This window comes from Lathyrus oleraceus, chromosome 3, assembly GCF_024323335.1.
Source record: "Lathyrus oleraceus cultivar Zhongwan6 chromosome 3, CAAS_Psat_ZW6_1.0, whole genome shotgun sequence".
Taxonomy (NCBI): domain Eukaryota; kingdom Viridiplantae; phylum Streptophyta; class Magnoliopsida; order Fabales; family Fabaceae; genus Lathyrus; species Lathyrus oleraceus.
Genome location: NC_066581.1, coordinates 234437872 through 234457568, shown reverse-complemented (window position 1 = coordinate 234457568; position 19697 = coordinate 234437872).

Here is a 19697-nt window from a genome sequence, read left to right as displayed (position 1 = left end):
CAAGTAAGTGCACTACCAGAGTGCGATCCGGTAAGCTGTGGGGTTCGTTGTCAGAGAGGAGTCGAGGTTCATCCTGCTAAAAAAAAAAAAAAAAAAAAAAAAAAGAACAATAAGAGAAACGCCTGAACCGAGAAAGAAAAAGAGAGGATTCGTGGTTTCTTAGAAAGATTGAACTACCTGTCATGGTTCACATCTCATCTAACAGCCACGTGCGAACCTATATTCAAGATGTTGAAAAAAAAAAGATCAAACGGTCAGGTGAAATAATGATTGCCAAGGGGCATCGAAAAATAAAAGAATAAGTCGCAGGAACCTCTGATTCTGATGCCTCCCTATGGAAAGAGACTGTTAATCTGTACTTGACGGCCTTCGAGGGGTTTACGAGGTGTATTGGGTCAGCATGACGAGTCTTGTCGAAAAGAGCATGCAATTTACCTTAGCAAAAAGTTTACCGACTGTGAAACAATACATTCACTGTTCGAGAAAACTTGTTGTACTTTGGCATAGGCTGCTCGCCGACTGAGACAATATATGCTGGTTCATACCACTTTGTGGATTTCCGAGATGGATTCGATCAAGTATGGGCATAAGAAGCCAACAATGATCGGACGGGTTGCGAAAGAGCAAAAGAATGTTGACTGGTTTGGGATACTCTCAGAAAGCAATTGAGGGAGGAGTGTATTGTCTGATTACATCGCTCCGCAACCCGTTGAGGATTATCAACCGATGAAGTTTGAGTTCCCTGATGAGGACATCTCGAGGTGCTCCAATCGAAAGATTGAGAGTAACCGATCCCGGAGGAGGGGCCTGACCCTGAATCCGAACGGATTCTGATGTCTGATGGGGAGGTTAAGGTGAATGAGTTTTTGTTGCCAGGGTAATGTTTGAATGCACCGACGGTGTGATTGTGCAGAAAAGGTTGGTAACCTATAAAGACTGGCATGAGATGTTGTCGTTTGCATTGCATGGGTATCGAACGTCGGTACGCACATCTACTGGGGCAACTCCTTTTTCATTGGTATATGGAATGGAGGCTGTATTACCTGTTGAGGTTCAGATTCCCTCTTTGAGAGTCCTGATGGACGTGAAATTGCAAGAGGCTGAATGGGTAAGGACCCGATATGAAGAGTTGAGCCTGATTGAAGAAAAGAGGCTAGCAGCCATCTGTCATGAGCAATTATACCAGCAAAGGATGAAGCGTGCTTTTGACAGAAAGGTACGGCCTCGGGTATATCACGTAGGTGATATGGTGCTGAAAAGGATCCTTCCTCCTCAAAACGATCGAAGGGGCAAGTGGACATACAATTATGAAGGTCCATTCGTGGTCAATAAGGTTTTCTTTGGCGGAGCCTTATTGTTAACGACCATGGATGGCGAGGATTTTCCATCCCCTGTGAATGCGGACGCAGTTAAAAAATACTTCGTATAATTGACCCGCTGGACGAAAAGAATAAAATAGTCCAGGCAAAAATGGGCATCCCGGCGAACCGAAAACAGAAAGAAAAGGTTCGGGCAAAAATTAGGGATAAAAATGAAAAAATGTACACCCGGCAAGTCGAAAACCTGAAAAGGCGACTTGGGCAAAAATGGGTATCCCGGTGGACTGAAAACCCGAGAGGGCGGTCCAGGCAAAAGAGGGATTGAAACGAACAACTGCGTCCAGCATGATCGTTTGCACTCTAGTTAAGGCATTATGGATAATACCCGGTAGAGATCAATCAGAAGCGTCTTGTTCAGAAGGCAGAAAGCACGGCGAGTCTGAGGACATATGGGGTGTAACCGAGTTGGAACTCGATGAGATCACGGGTTTCACATTGCCAATAGGATAGATTTTTCCTTTTGTGCAATTACCTCTTTTCAGGAATTGATTCCTTTGTATTGCTCAATTTGAGCCACACTTTTCCAATCAATAAAATGCATATTCAGTCAAATAATTTTGTGTTTGTTTGTCATTACCGCTTTGATGGCAAAAACGTCCGATTATTTTTGATAAAGAACTTTGCATTTTAATACATACAGGTTCCTTCCAATGCATGTTTATAAGATTGAAAGCTTGAAATCTTATTTGGAAGGTTGAGTGACCCAAGTGTTGAAATCTTGACACGCCTGGGGCACGGTTTTATCTGACGATCTGTTTTGCAGGAACTGTTATGTATGTTCACTCACTTGCAGGTGGTGATGTGGAAGCTGTTGTAAAGAAATCCCCATGGGAGTCCGATCAAGGACGAATGAATGAAAGGATGACGAAGACGTTGAGACGTACGACGATCCTTGAATGATAATCAAGAAGACTCTTCAAAGTCGGAAGATTTGAAAGTCTGTAGAAATTCCCCAGAGGTGAATGAGGAACGGTGAAGAGACGTCGAGACGTCTGAAGACCCTTGAAACTAATCAAGAAGACTCTTCAAAGTCGGAAAATTGAAAAGTATGTATAATTCCCAGGAGTACGTCCCGTCGATCGCGGCGCGACTTGGAATACAAGATGATGGAGCAGAAAAGGTCCAGACGAGTCTGGGAATTCTCAAAAGTGGAAAGCTGATACGAGATTTGGGAGTTGGGTACCATGGTTCGATGAGTCGACGGGTGTTTTGTACCAACTTTTCTTATTTCCCAGCTAAGTCCCCAAGCAGAGTGGTGAGGACCAAATCCCTGGCAGATCAAGGTCTGTGGCTTCCCCAGCCGAGTCAGGATGGTTATCCCCGGCAGGTAAACGGTGTTTCCTCAGCCACTCAGGCCAGAAGGTTGCTACTCCCCGAGTGGAGCGGGTTTCAATGAAATATATCTCCAGCAGTGTTCATCCTACCAGTGGATCGGATAATTTTCCGGAGTAGACGGATAACTGCATCCCCAGCAGTGTATTCTACCTATGGATCGGATGGGTCGTTCCCAGCGGAGTAGCACTCATTTCCTAGCAGGGTCAGGATGGTTATCCCCAGCAGGTTTCAGATCGAATGCTTCCCCAGTCGTCAGTCCTGGAGGTTGCTGTTTCCCAGCAGAGCTATCTGTAAGCATTTCCCCAGTAAAGTCGACAGGTATCTGTGAGGGTTCCAAGCAGAGGTAGGATGTACATCCCCAGCAAGTCAAAGACTGTTGTATCCCCATAGAGTGTTGGTGGTGCTTATCCCCAGCAGTAATTTCCGAGCGGATTGGGTGCAAAGGAGGTTTTCCCCAGCAAGGGTTACCTTTTCCCGGCAGCAGTACTATTCCCCAGCAGGGTGGAGTTGGAGCAATGGCGAGTTCCTCAGCAGAGTGTCTCGTGCTCTTCAGAAGAGTCCCTCGAGGGGGATACCTTTTTATGCATTCATCATAAAAAAAATAAGCATAGCATATTGCATAGAAAAAATAATAAATCGCGTAGCATTTCCATAATTATGGAGCATTACGCAGAAAAAGATCATGCATCATTGTTGCAGGCATAGAGCTAGTCTCAAGCCGTGGTTACCGTTTGAGAGGTGGTTGTGCCAGAAAGCGAAGATGTTACTCTGTGGAGTTTAGCATCATGACGTCAGATCGGCAATGTTCCCCAGTAGTGCGGCACTGGAGGAGATTTTTTTCCGTCGGACAGAGATGGAAAGGTTACGCGATCAGCGCGATTCGAGCCGTGGTTACAGCTTGAAGTTTGGGTTCACCAATTGGTGAAGATGTTACTCCGAGGAGTTTAGCATCACAACGTCAGATCAGCAATATTCCCCAGTAGTGCGATATTGGAGGAAATTTTTCCGTCAGGCGGAGATGGAAATAAAATCAGAGGACGTTACGCGATCAGCGCGATTCAAGCCGTGGTTACCGCTTGGGATTTGGTTTTGCCGGATAGTGAAGACGATACTCCGAGGAGTTCAGCATTGTGAGCAACAGTATTTCCCAGTCATCAGTAAGTGTCTGGTCGAGTTTTCTTTGGTGTCAGTCAACATCATCATTCGATGTCCAGTCAACGTCAAGTTATTTCCCAGTCATTGTTTAATGTCTGGTCGATCATTGTTCGATGTCCTGTCAACATCATGGTCCGATGCCTGTAAACATCGTTATTTGATGCCTGTAAACATCATTGTTTGATGTCCTGTCAACGTCATTGTTCGATGTCCTGTCAACATCATTGTTCGATGTCCTGTCAACATCCTTGTTTGATGTCCTGTCAACATCCTTGTTTGATGCCTGTAAACATCATTGTTCGATGTCTGGTAAACATCATTGTCCGATGCCTGTAAACATCGAGTTTTCTCCCAGTCATTGTTTAATGTTTGGTCGAGTTTTCTTTGATGTCCTGTAAAACATCATCGTTCGATGTCCAGTAAACGTCGAGTTCCTTCCCGGTCATCAGTCAGTGTCTGGTTGAAGGTGTACCCTCTGATATGTCGCCATCAGAGTGGTGATTGGTGTTATTTCCGACGATTGCCACCGGGGTTCAAGAAAAACAAGAAAGAAGATAATCCCCAGCTAAACGCGAAGTGTTTGTCTGTCAGGGTTGAATAGAGAGCAGTCGGCTCAGGGCTTGTCATCCTCAGCATGGGTCGTTGTGGCAATCCGGCCAGTTTCCGATTTCCAGATCGAAGAAGTTCTCAACAGTCAGGACGAAGAACTTGTGGCATTCCGGCCAGTTTCCGATTTCCAGATCGAAGAGGTTCTCAACAGTCAGGACGAAGAACTTGTGGCATTCCGGCCCGTTTCCGATTTCCAGATCGAAGAGGTTCTCAACAGTCAGGACGAAGAACTTGTGGCACTCCGGCCAGTTTCCGATTTCCAGATCGAAGAGGTTCTCAACAGTCAGGACGAAGAACTTGTGGCATTCCGGCCAGTTTCCGATTTCCAGATCGAAGAGGTTCTCAACAGTCAGGACGAAGAACTTGTGGCATTCCGGCCAGTTTCCGATTTCCAGATCGAAGAGGTTCTCAACAGTCAGGACGAAGAACTTGTGGCACTCCGGCCAGTTTCCGATTTCCAGATCGAAGAGGTTCTCAACAGTCAGGACGAAGAACTTGTGGCACTCCGGCCAGTTCCGATTTCCAGATCGAAGAAGCTCACGATGATTAGATCGATGCAGCTTGCGGCAATCCGGCCAGTTTCCCAGTATCCAGACCGAAGTGGTATCCAGACCGGAGTGGTATCCAGACCGAAGAGGTGTTCAGACCAAAGTGGTGTTCCGGCCAAGAAAATGAAAAAAGAAGAGAAAATTCCAGGGTTCAAGAAAATGAAAAAGGAGAGAGAATAGTAATCCCGAGCGAGTGGTGTTCAGGCCATGGGTTATCCCTGTGTTACCATTTATTTTGGTATCCGGGTCGACTTTCTCCGTACCAGATGGATTTTTGTTTCAGAGATTGTTTCTACGCCGATTCTGACGGGCGTTGTTAATTATTTTCCCGATCAGAGTGCAAATTGTTCGTCTGTTCTTGGTATTCAATCACTCTTCATCCTGATCATCTGAAAGCCGAGGCTATTCATATCGACAGGTTCACAGTGGATTGAATAGGGGCAGCTGTAACACCTCAAAATTTGCCCTCCTCTCTTGGGACTAGCATTAACATATTACATATCATTTTTAGGTCATTAGGCATTACATATTGCATATCATGTGGTTACATTGTGCAAGCCATCCTCCCAAGTCTTGATCAGAAGATGAGGAAGTCAAAGTGCAAGCTAAGGTTTCATTGGACTGGTCATTGATCATCTGAGGATGTGGGGGTCCAAATTAGGGTTTCATGGTTCTCAAAGGATATTGGTCTTCATCTTGTTTGAAATGATACATCATCATCATCATGGTTTGATTTCATCAAGTGTTGAAGCAGATTCCTTGAGATTAGGGTTTTGACCACTGGTCAACCCTAATCAGTTGCATTGGGCTAATCAGGGCATGATCAGGAGATGGGGTTTATGATGGCTATGGGGTTCATTCTATGATTTTATTGTGCTTATTGAGGCTAGGGTTTCACCCTTGAGCCATTTCATCTGGAGATTGGGGCTTAACTTGATCTATGCATTGCCAGATTCATCTATCAGCTGAAAAGTCAACTGTGGTCAACTGTACATGATCTGATGGATTTGGAGGTGGAAATGAGTTGGATACACTTCATTCATGTTGGAACAAGTGTTATTTGACATTGCAAAGCTTAAGAATGAAGAAAATCAAGTCAGAACAAAAACTGCCAAAAATAGAAAGTGACTTGTAATGGAAGTTTCCAAAAATGGAAAGTTTTTGACTTCAAAATTACATGCCCAAGGAAGCTTCAAATGAAAGTTTGTTCAACATGAAAGTTGTAGATATTGTTCTCACCTTTCCAAAAAGCCCAAGAACTTGAAAATCCCATGTATGGTTGGCAAGTTATGGTCCAGTGAATTTCAAAAATGACCCATAATCAGGAGGGCATAACTTCCACATGGATTGTCCAAATTGGATGTTCTTTATATGCACAAACTCCATTTGACATGTACTTTCATGGTGCATAATTGGATTTCGTCAGAAATGGTCAAGGCAAAAAGTCAAATTTCAACTGGACAGTTAAAAGAACCAGGGGCAAAATTGTCCAACTTGTGAAATAATTGGAATTTTTGAGTGGGGATTTTTGCAACACTTCACAAATAGCATTTGAAAATTGTTGGAATACTCATAACATGCCAAGGCCTTGTGGTTTGAGAATTGGCTTTTAAAATGAACTTGGAAAAATGAACAAAGTGCCATCACATGTGGAAAATGCAAAATACTCATCCAATGAACATGAAACAAGTGGCAACAGCTCACACATGTCATTTTGAGAGTGTGTGAGCTGTCCATGAGCTGGCAATGAGCTGGCATATGAAGTTACATTTTTGCCCTTGGTGTGAAAATGACATTTTTTACTAATCATTTCCATTTGGCTAATGAGAGTGATTAAGTAGTGATTAAGCAAGAGTATATATTCTTAATCATCTGTAAATCATAACAAAATTCACAATTCATCAAAATCAGATCCAAAACTCTCCAAATTCTCAAAATTCTCTCAAGAACACTTCACATAAAAATCCTTCAAACTTTCTCAATTCTTGATCAATTGTTGAAGTTCTTTTTGGTTTGATCTCTATTCATCATTTTCCACATCTGTTTTGGTAATTCAACGGCAAACACATACCAATTCGCAACTGCTCATACAAGAGGCATCAATGGCATTTGGAGTTTGCATGCACTAGAAGCCACTCCAATCGAATTCGAGCACTTCACTCACCTTCACCATCATCCAGCTCCATCTGTTTCAAGAAATTAAGAGCAAAGGACCTTCGAATCTTCACTGTTTCCAAATCCAGGTACATTTAGTCGCTTCTAGTTCTTTTAAGAACTTGCTTGCTAGCTGCTGCTTGGTTGTGTAGACCATTTGAGGTAGGTCCTCTTGACTTCATGTAGTCTGGAGACCCGGTTTGTTATTTGGCCGGGCAAAATGTCTGAAGTCCTCCTTAAGAGGCGATGATTGTGATTGTTTAATATTGTGCCTAAGCAGGTAAAGTCCTTAATCAAGGCAATTGGTGGAAGGTAGGGATATGCAATCTATCCCCCACTATTCTGTGTGTCGTCCCTCTGCTCACACGGCTGTGTGTTGATGCATTGGGGAACAAACCCAAGATCTGTGCTGTCGCACAATCGAGTCAGAGTCTTTGAGCGTAGAAGGGTCCCTCCATTCTGGACCCACGCTCCCTTGTCTGAAGCTCTCCCTGGTCAGGGATAAGAGCTGTGAGGTCTCATCCTCACTTCACCTTTCATCTGCTTCACCTTAGCCTCGTAATGGCAAGGTTAAGAGCAAATACAGCCCGTACAGATGACTTGCTGAGGCAGTCAAACCTATTGTGTGAGCCCACTTGTTTGGTTATAGTGCGTGCTATGTGGATATCTGTTTGAGATGCTTGTTCTCATTTGATGTATGCTTGAATTATTTTGTATGCTTGTATGCTTGCTTCTTTCCTGGATAGGAGTAGTTTGCTTATGCAAGTAGGATAGAAAACTGAACTTAGGGTAACGATGCATGACAACACTAGGCTCGAGTCCAGCTCCCTGGTAGTGTGTCTTCCCCTGGTTTCTGGCTAGTAATTCAGTCCCTTGAGGGGGAACTACATCGCCCTGATCCTCGTGCCAGACGAGGTATGTAGGCAGGAGACCGTGCGAGGTCTCTCCGGGCACCCTTTTCTTTTTTGCGTGTGTTTTGTTTGGCAGCTATCAGGCTCGAGTTCCCGACTCCCTGTTAGTCTGTGTGTGCCGTTTCTTCTGACGTCTCAGCGTCTTCTTCTGGTTTGCTTGATGACTTGTAGGCTCGAGTTCCCGACTCCCTACTAGTTTGCATGTTCTTTCTTTCCCTTTAGGGGGAACTACATCGCCCTGATCCTCGTTCCAGACGAGGTATGTAGGCAGGAGGTCGTGTGAGACCTCTCCGGGCACTTTTTTTTCTTTTTGTGTGTGTTTACTTGTCTTCTGAGTGTGTTTTGGTTCGGATGCCGACGTAATTCCATCAAGTGGTTGTCGGGCTCCACGTTTGCCCTTCTGAGTGTGTTTTGGTTCGGATGCCGACATAATTCCATCAAGTGGTTGTCGGGCTCCACGTTTGCCCTTTTGAGTGTGTTTTGGCTCGGATGCTGACGTAATTCCATCAAGTGGTTGTCAGGCTCCATGTTTGCCATCTGTTTGTATGTTTTGTGTTGTTTGGCGTGCGTAAGCCGAACTACAGTGGCTCTGATTCTCGTTCCAGGCGAGATATGTAGGCATAGGATGCGACGTCCTATCGAGCTCCCTTCTTCTAACCCCACCTGCGTTCCCCGTGTGTGTGTGTGATGTTTAGCAACCTTTTCTTTTCTTAGAGCGTGGATCCCGTCGAGTACGACGGACGTGAGGGGTGCTAATACCTTCCCCTTGCGTAACCGACTCCCTTACCCTTTCTCTTTGGTCGCAAGACCATTTCCTTTCCAGGTTTCTCTGAGCGTTTCCTTTCCCTATCTTGGGATAAATAACGCGCAGTGGCGGCTCTGTGTTGTGTTTTTATTTGAGTCCCGCCGGTTGTTTTTCGCGGATGCGACACTTGTCTGAGAAATCAACTGGGGAATCATTCAGAGATGTCTCAATATCGTCTGTATGTTCGCTGTTGATTTTGGCGAACAACCTCTGGTTTTCCAAAACTTGTCGAATTGGGTTACTTGCAGGATCAACCATATAAATCCTAGGACATGTGCAAATTTAAATAACTTTGTAACTCTTTAGAACAACCTTTGTATCCTTTATTTGGTTTACTAAGTTTTTCGTGTCGAAAGACATTGACTAAAAGTGCTTAAGTAAAAGTAAACTTAACAAGACTAAGATAAATGGCGAAAAGTAAATGGCAAAGAGTAAATTGCATAAAGTAAATGCAAAGGATAAATGACTGGTAAATGTAAAGGAAAATTGGCGAATAACTTTGAAATTTATAAGATAAAACTTTAAAGAAATGGTGTTTGTTCACACGTACATTTTCCAGATAAGACTCTTTTCTCTCACACGGGTACTTTGAGTATTTTGTAGGAATTTTGTACAACTTCTCACACACTTATTCTGACAACAACTATCTTATTTATATACAAACAAAATAATTGTTACTAACGAACACATCCTAAAACTATGACACTTGGCTTTCTGCATAACTTCCTTTCGCCAGATGCTTCCACGCGTCTTCTTCCAAACGTCACAACTCTTTTGAATTTGAAATTTCACTTTACGTTGAAATGACGTCTCTCTCCAGACTTTGTCGAATTGTCGAAATACCATAACATCATCCATACCTGTCAAAGACGTCCTTTTATCTGCAGATATTTTCTTCTTTTGTCGAAATGTCGAACCATCAATTTGTCGAAGTGTCGAAACCACTTATCAACTAAACTGTTAATCTCATGGCGTCATTTGTCGAAAGAACCATTCTGCATACTAATCTCATGGCGTCAAAAACGCATGTATACACTGTGACATTAGTCTGTTGGTCATCAACCACAACAGTAATAGATACCATTACTTTAATTATGGAATTAAAGACTCTATCTACTCTGCTGTAGCCCAGAAATAATCCTTCATTACTTTTGGAATTCATCTCCCTTCTTTGTTCACTTCTAATTTTGATAACTTGACTTTCCTTTTCTCCTTGAAGTTTTAGACAAAGATCTTTGAAGATTTCAGACACATCAGATTTGTTTCTTGTGAAGTTGATCCAAGTGTATCTGGAGAAGTCATCCATCACTGCATATGTATACTTCTTCCTACCAAGGTTTTGCATTGGTCCCATCAATTTCATATGGAGGAGTTCCAAACCTTTGGGAGTGGTGTCATGTCTGAGTTTCTGGTGTGACATCCTTGTCTGACATTTCCCACAGGCTTTTCTTTTATCAATCTACAAGTTAGGAATTCTTCTAACAACTTCAACAGATATCTTCATACCTTTAAGATGCAGATGGCTCAATCGTTGATGCCAAGTCTTTACTCCTTCTTCTTTGACTAAGTTACACTTTGAAGAATAACCAATTTGAGAACTCCACATGTAACAGTTGTCTTTGGACCTGACTCCTTTCATGATCACTTCACTTTCTTTGTTAGTAATCAGACATTCAGTTTTAGTGAAGTTAACATTCAGACCTTGGTCACACAGTTGACTGATGCTTGTTAGATTTGCAGTCAAGCCCTTAACAAGTAGGACATTGTCAAGATCGGGAACTCTAGGGCATTCAAGCTTACCAATCCCATTGATTTCACCCTTTGCTCCATCACCAAAGGTCACATAGCTCTTGGCCTGAGGATGAAGGCCAGTTAGCAGGTTTTTGTTTCTAGTCATGTGTCTGGAGCACCCACTGTCAAAGTACCAATCTTCTTTGGCTGAAACTCTGAAGGAAGTGTGAGCTTTTAGACATGTAACATTAGTCTTAGGAATCCATTGCTTTTTGTTGACAGGTCTGTGATGTTTGGGTTTAGATTGATAATAAGAAGGCTGAGGGTAACCATACAGCTTATAGCAGAATGGTTTTATGTGGCCAAACTTTCCGCAGTGATGACATCTCCATTTTTGGTGTTTCCCTTTCTGCTGTTTTCCTTTATGATGTTGTGACATATGATGTGACATTGCAGGTTTGCTATCCATATGGCTGCACTTAGGTTTGGATTTTGGTTTGGCACCAGTGTAATTGCACTCAGCCTTAGATTCATTGAACCCAATGCCAAATTTGTCTCCTGTTATTTGACCAGTCTGGAGAATCTTGTCTAAGGTGTCAGATCCATTGCTTAGCATCCTTACATAATTGGTCATCTCATCCAGTTTAGAGTTCAAGAATACAACTTCAGTCTTTAACTTGGAGATGGTTTCCACATGTTCTTCCTTCTCATTCTCCAGCTGTGCTATCACTTTCTTCTGGCTTTCAACTTGCTGACTCTCATCTAGTTTGGCATTCAGAACCACTGCTTCTGTTTTTAATTTGGAGATGGTTTCCAAGAGTTATACCTTCTCATTCTCCAGTTGAGTTATTACCTTCTTCTGGCTTTTAACCTGTTTACACACCTCTGCACTTCTATGACACAACTTTCTATAGGTAGTGGCCAACTCTTCAAAGGTTACTTCATCATCACTTGAGTCTTCATCAGAACCCCATCTTCCAGTCAAGGCAATCACCAGATTTGCAGACTCTTCTGTTTCACTTTCATCAGACCAAGTGGCAGCAAAACTCCTCTTCTATTTCTTGAGGTAGGTTCCACATTCAGTTCTAATGTGTCCATACCCATCACATTCATGGCACTGTACTCCTTTTCCTTCTTTGGGCTTTTCATCTGACCTTGTTCTTCTTCCAGCATTGTTGGATTTACTGATGTCATATGAGATGTTCTTGACATTTGCCTTAGATCTTACATCCATCTTTTTCAGAAGTCTGTTGAACTATCTTCCCAGCATTGCTACATCATTTGCCAGATCTTCATCAACATCCTGACCACTTTCCTCTTCTTCCTCCTCAGTGTTTGACATGAAGGCTATGGTTTTGGTTTTCTTTTCAGATCCATCACTCATTCCCATCTCAAAAGTTTGGAGGGAACCAATTAGCTCATCAACTCTCATATTGGAGATGTCTTGAGACTCTTCTATGGCTGTCACCTTCATAACAAATCTCTTAGGGAGTGACCTGAGTATTTTCCTTACTAATTTTTCATCTGACATCTTCTCTCCCAGGGCTCCTGAGGCATTAGCAATTTCAAGGATACTTATATGAAATTCATGAATATTTTCATCTTCTTTCATCCTTAAATTTTCAAACTTGGTGGTGAGCAGCTGCAGTCTAGACATCTTCACTATAGAGGTGCCTTCATGAGTGGTTTCGAGAATGTCCTAAGCATCTTTAGCCACCTCATAGTTGTTTATCAATCTGAAGATATTCTTGTCTACTCCATTGAATATAGCATTCAATGCTTTAGAATTTCCAAGAGCTAGATCCTCCTCCTCCTTAGTCCATTGTTCTTCAGACTTTTTATCAATTGTAGCTTATCCTTCCTTAGTAACTACTGGATGTTCCCAGCCGTCAACACAGCCTTCCAAGCCTTATTATCCAGAGATTTTAGGAAGGCTACCATTCTAGGTTTCCAGTAGTCATAGTTGGATCCATCTAAAATAGGTGGCCTGTGAACAGATCCTCCATCTCTCTCCATAGTACCAGAAAGTATCGTCCCTAGATCTCACCCAGAACCAGAGCATGATGCCTGCTCTAATACCAATTGAAATTCTGGTATCAGATATGAGATGTCGAAGGTAATGTCACTACACTAATATCTGAATAAAACAAACAGGATAAAGATAAAGAATAGTAATGCAAGAGACACAAGCAATTGTTAACCCAGTTCGGTGCAACTCATCTACGTATGGGGGCTACCAAGCCAGGAAGGAAATCCACTAAAATAGAATCAGTTCAAAGACTCTCAGTAAACAACACAAGTTATAGTCTTTTTCACCTAATCTCTACCCGTGTGACTTCTACCTAAGAACTCTTAGATATGAGATCCCATCTCACTCCCCCTCAATCACACCAGTGATATTAAACAAGAATTACTTATGAAAATAAGACACTCTTCAAAGACACACACTTGATCTTACTTAGCAGCTTCAATCAAGTAGACACACACTCATGCTTAAAAGCTTTGAGTGACAAATTACAACTCACAAATCAGACCAATTCAATCATCAATGGATGAATTGAATGGCTTACAAGTCACACGACCACACAAGACTTAAACCCTTATTCTCTCTCAATATTTCGCTATGTATTTTTTGTGTCTCAAATCAGGTTTTCCATGTCCTTTTTATAGAAACATTTGGCTGGGCTTGGACATCATAAAACCCTAAAATTATTTTCCTTTTAAATCTTCTCATGGCAGTTGGTTAGATCTCTTTGGAAAATAAGTTAAATCACGTTGTAATAATTGATTGATTATGTTTGCAATTAACTCATCAATCAAACATAGATTGCCATTAAAAGCACAATCACATAACACATAACATTCAGACTGAATGTTCTGTGTACAGATGTCATGACATTGGGTCTGACATCCTGGAACAATCCTGCATAATTCCATTTTAAATATCCAGCAGGTACATAATATCAGATGTCAAGACATAGGGTATGACATCCTGAAACAATCCTGCATAATTATATTTTAAACCTCCAGCAGGTACAAGATATCTTATGTTAAGACATCACATGTAATATCTTGTGAACACTCTTTGTTTTACCAAAATTGCTGCCAACAATTAGAACCAACAATCTTGAAATACCTATTTATAACATTAACACTAAAAGGATGAAACCTAATGAGTTAAATCCAACTTACCTTTGTCATTGTCGATTAGGCCACATAAATGAGAAACGCATTTCCAAACTCCATAAAGATGGACTCTTAGACTATTTTGATTATGAATCATATGAGACATGCAAATCTTTTTTAATTGGAAAGATGACAAAGTCTCCATTCACAGGAAAAGGTGAAAGAGATAATGATCTTTTGGCCCTCATACATAGTGATGTATGTGGACCACTGAACTTACCAGCCAGAGGAGGTTTTCAGTACTTCATCACATTTACAAATCAAAGTACTTTGAAAATTTCAAGGATTTCAAGAATGAAGTATAAAACCAACTAGGTAAGAATATTAAAACTCTTTGATCAGATCGAGGTGGTGAATATTTAAGCCTAGAGTTTGACGACCATCTGAAAGAGTGTGGGATTCTATCCCAACTTACTCCTCCTGGAACACCCCAATGGAACGGTGTATCTGAGAGAAGAAATCGAACCTTGTTAGACACGATCCGATCCATGATGAGTCACGATGATCTTCCAAACTCCTTTTGGGGACATGCATTATTGACAACAACTTACACACTTAACCGTGTTCCATCCAAAAAGGTTGATAAGACACCATATGAGATATGAAGTGGTAAGAAACCGCATATGTCTTGCATGAAGATTTGGGGTTGTGAAGTTTATGTGAAACGACAAATTTCAACTAAGCTTGAGACCAAATCTTACAAATGCTTATTTATGGGATATCCTAAAGAAACAAGAGGGTATTACTTCTACAATTCTTCTGAGGGCAAAGTGTTTGTCACTCGAACTGGAGTTTTCCTAGAAACAGATTTTATTTCCAAAGGAATCAGTGTGAGGAAAGTAGAGCTTGAAGAAATTCAAGAATTACAAAGCATTGATACACCTATGGAGGAATTAGAGCAGGAAACATAAGTAGTTGTGGAAGAGCAACCTGCTCAAGTAGAACAAGACCAGCGTAGGTCAAGCAGGATACATCACCTACTTGAGAGATATGGATATCTCATAAATGATCAAGGTGATGTATTACTCATGGATCAATATGAGCATGTGACCTAACAAGAGGCCATAACTGGTCCTGAGTCTGAGAAGTGGCTAGAAGCCATGAAATCTGAAACGGATTCCATGTACACAAACTAGGTTTGGACCTTGGTAGAGCCTCATGTAGTAGTTAACCCTATAGGATGCAAGTGGGTCTTTAAAAATAAGTCTGACATGGATGGTAAGATACATACCTATAAGGAAAAACTGGTTGCAAAAGGATATAAACAAATTCATGGGGTTGAATATGATGAAACCTTTTCACCAGTTGTAATGCTTAAACCTGTTCGAACTTTACTTGCTATCGCTGCATATCATGATTATGAAATATGGCAGATGGATGTCAACATTGCTTTTCTTAATGGGAATCTTCTTGAGGATGTGTACATGACACATCCTAAAGGATTTGACATACTAGAAAAAGCCCAAAAGATATGCAAGTTACAGAGATCAATCTATGGATTGAAGCAAGCTTTTAGAAAATGGAATCTTTGTTTTAATGAAATAGTAAAACAATATGGATTCATCAAGAATGAAGATGAGATTTGTGTCTATAAGAAGGTTAGTGCAAGCATGATCATCTTCCTGGTATTATATGAAGGACCTAGGTGAAGCAGCCTATATATATTATGAATCAGGATCTATAGAGATAGATCACAAAAACTGCTTGGCCTAAGTCAGATTAGATACATAAATAAAGTGATAAGACGGTTTAATATGCATGATTCTAAGAAAGGATTCATACCTATGCAATATGTCCCGTGTCTATCAAAAACACAATCCCCTTCAACTAAGGAAGAAAGGGATCACATGGATAAGATTCCATATGCATCTACAATAGGATCTATCATGTATGCCATTTTATGTACTCAACCAGATGTGTCGTATGCTTTAAGTGCAACGAGTAGGTACCAATCTGATCCTAGTGATGCTCATTGGGTAGTTGTCAAGAATATCCTTAAGTATTTGAGAAGGACTAAAGACTCATTCTTAATATATGGAGGTCAGGAAGAGCTTGTTGTAATTGGATACACCGATGCTAGCTTCCATACATATAAGGATGACTTTAGATCACAATCTGGTTATGTGTTCTTCTTAAATGATGGCACTGTGAGCTGGAAAAGATCAAAGCAAGATACACTTGTTGATTCTACAACTGAGGTCGAGTATATTACTGCCTCAAGTGCAGCAAAGGAAGCTGTTTGAATCAAAAAGTTCATTAGTGAACTTGGCATAGTTCCTAGCATTATGGATCACATTGGTCTCTATTGTGATAACAATGGTGCTATCGCATTAACTAAGGAGCCTAGATCTCACCATGATCCAAACATATACTTAGGCGTCATCACCTCATTCGAGAGATAAATGATAAAGAAGATATGAAAATATGCAGAGTACCTACACTTGACAATATTGCAGACCCACTGACAAAGCCTTTTGCACAGCAGAAGCATGATGGTCATACTAGATCTATGGGTATTAGGGGTAAGCCTGATTGGCTCTAGTGCTAGTGGGAGATTGTTGGTGTAAGCCCTAGAGTCCAATACTTTTGGTATTTGTATCAAATTATTTATTAATAATAAAAGGCTTTTTATTTATTATGTTTGTTTAATAAAGTCCCTAGAATAGCTAGTCCGCTTAATGTATCAAGTCTGACTTAATTATGAGATCTCATTAAACATAAGGACACTATTAGTAAAGTATCTGTAGTCGAGCTTTGTTGTGAAGTGGGATAAAATTAAATAATTGAGACTATTATGTATATATACTAATGATCACATCTCATGGATCATGGATAAGGAGTTATCAAGTCTTAAACATAGGTATGAATATTAGGAGTAATATTTATACTGAATTGACCCGCTATGAGAATACTACATAGAATGTTATGAAAAGTGTCATAAGTTATTCTCATGGTGATAATGATGTATACCACGCTTCAACCTGAAACCACTATGGATCCTAGATGTAGAGTCGAGTGCTTTATTGCTGATCAAATATTATCCATAATTAGATGACCATAAAGACAGTTGATGGGTACTCCACGAAGCATGTTGAGGGACATGAGTGACCTAGATGGAATTTTCCTATCCTGGGTAACAAGATAAATGTCTAAGGACCCAATATTGAATTGGACAAAGATGACATGGTCTATGCCTCGTGTTCAATATATACATAAGGGCAAAAAGGGTAACTATACACACAAGTATTATCACAAAAAAGGGATTTGTCAAATCACATGACATTTTCGTGTCTTGGGTAGCAGTGATGTGTTGCTAGATACCACTCACTTTTTATTATGTTAAATACGTGATTTAATATAATTGTCAATATCGCAAAAACCTACAGGGTCACACATAAAAGGACGAATTGATGAGAGACAAAGTAAATAAGGAACATCGTAAGGTACAATGCATTTAAGTGAATTGTAGAATATCGTAAGGTACGTCACACTTAAGTAGAATACAAAATATGGTAAGGTACCACATGCTTAAGTGATTTTCGGTATACCATAAGATATGTGCCACATACACTTAAGTGGGTTTTTTAGCTTGCAGCCCACACAAGTGGTTCTATAAATAGAACCCTTGTGTAGAAGCATTTTACTTGATGAAATTTCCTTTCTCTCTCTCTCTCTCTCTCACACACACACACACACATATACACAAAGCCTTCATTTGTAGTAGCTAGCACTAAGATTGAAGGAGTGCGTTCATGTGGATTGAGTAGAGGCGTTGTCACCATTCAATGCTCGTGATCACTCCTTAGATCTGCATCAAAGGTTTCAATCGCCACAAGAGGTAACCGTTGCTATCACTGATAATACCCATTCGTAAGAATTACTAAAGGAATTTTTTTAATTTCTACTGCGTTTTGGATCATAATTTTCCTTCAGTCGATACCATTGAGGATTTCGACATGAGGGCCGAGGATGAGGCTTTCGGAGGTAGTGAGAACTAGATTGATGTTGTCTATCCTAAGGCTGGAGAAGGTTTGCTCGAATTCCTCCACCAATGCAAAGCCAAGGATTCAAAATTTATGTTGTGCCCTAGGTGAAGTGTTGTGTTTGACAAGAGGGTTACAAAAAAAGGTGGAGAGTGCTCAGTAGGCGAAGAGGAAGGAAAACTAGAGGAGTAACAAGCCTGAGTTCTATTTCGACTAGAGGGGAGTCCCTCAGAAAAAAGGAGTAGTTTTCTACCCACCATAAGGACAAGCCTCAAACTTATATGCCAACATCCAATGATTCCCAGGGGAGATGGGTGAGGCCAGTTGGCAAGGAGCAGTCGAGAATCAGAAGTAAAGGAGTGTCGAAATGGGTCGAGACTCTTCATTGACCTATCAAGTAAATTTTCAAGTATCAGAGAGACACTCATATAATCCTAATTAATATAAGGGGAAGAACTCAATAGAGAAGATTTCAAAGAAAAAAGAAAGCTGAGAGAGAAGTTGTTGAATCAAGCAACAACAAACCATACCAAAGTCGAGTAAGTGATCAAACTAAGAAGCCAGTTGGAAGACTATTTCCCCCCCAAAACAAGTCAAGTCGATGGGAAAATTAAAGGAGGAAGTTTCATCTAAGGAATATGATTTAGTTACTGATAATTTTAAGTCGGGGTCAGAAGACGATTTCGATGTGCTATGTAATGTGGTATCGGTGCTCCCAAGGGAGTATGATTGTGCCATAGAGATTTTTGAACCAACGGATTATGAGGAGGAGGAAATGATGAAGCACAAACATGTGTGCTATTTTGTCATAAACAATGGTTGCATTGAGGAACATAATGATTTTTTGAGATACCACATGAAGGAATAAAGAGTCATTTGAAGCCCTTTTTTATAAGGGAAAAGGTTGAAGACACGACGGTGAATAAAATTCAGGTGGATGGAGAGGCTACAATTAATCTGATTCCCCACTTTTTGCTGAAGAAAATTAGAAATATGATACTGATTTGAGACCACATAACATGGTGCTCTCAAATTATGAGGGAAAAACGAGCCAGACAATGGGCATTATCTAAATTGATGTGACTGTTGGGTCTACAACTCGACCCACTATTTTCATGGTTATTGCATTGAAGGCTAGCTATAATATGCTCCTTAGTCGGGAGTGGATACATGGCGTGGGGGTTGTACCTCCATCACTTCATCAGAGGATAGAGATATGGAGGAATGGCATAATAGTTGAGAATGTGGAGGCATATTAAGGGTATTACATAGTGGAAGTAAATGATGTCGATAAAAGGAATTTCGACAAGAACCTAGCAAATATAGAACCTAGCGCCCCTGCAAGGTTTGCATGCATGACTTTGGAGGAGGCATTTTACTCTCTTAAAATCCACCCAACCTATGGATTAACGTTGGACAGAGAACTTATGGGTGAGAGGCATTATGACACCATCCGACCAACTGAATGGGTTGACGAATTCGACGACGACGTCTGAGTTCGACGCATTAAAGCAAATTTCGGCTTATGTAGCTGAAAATAGATAAAAGTGTCCTTAGAGGCCGTGATACCACACAAGGTTATCGAAGCCAACAAATTAGAGGTATTCGACGTGGGGTAGAGGATCAATGTTGAGCCAAAGTTACTTAGAGAGCCGCAACCAGCAGGCATAAAAGATCATGGCTTGAAAGGCCAGATGCTCGATTGCATCTATGATGATAACCCATTGAGCTTCAAAAAGAATCTTGTCATGTAAGCAATACAAATGGAGCCCCAAGATCTATTAGAGGAAGTCATTTTGGGCGATGGAATCTTTAGGAGGCCAACATATATCAGTGCCAATATCGACTTGAGTGTAAGGTTAGAGGTAATTAAATTACTTCATGAATTTAAAGATTTCTTT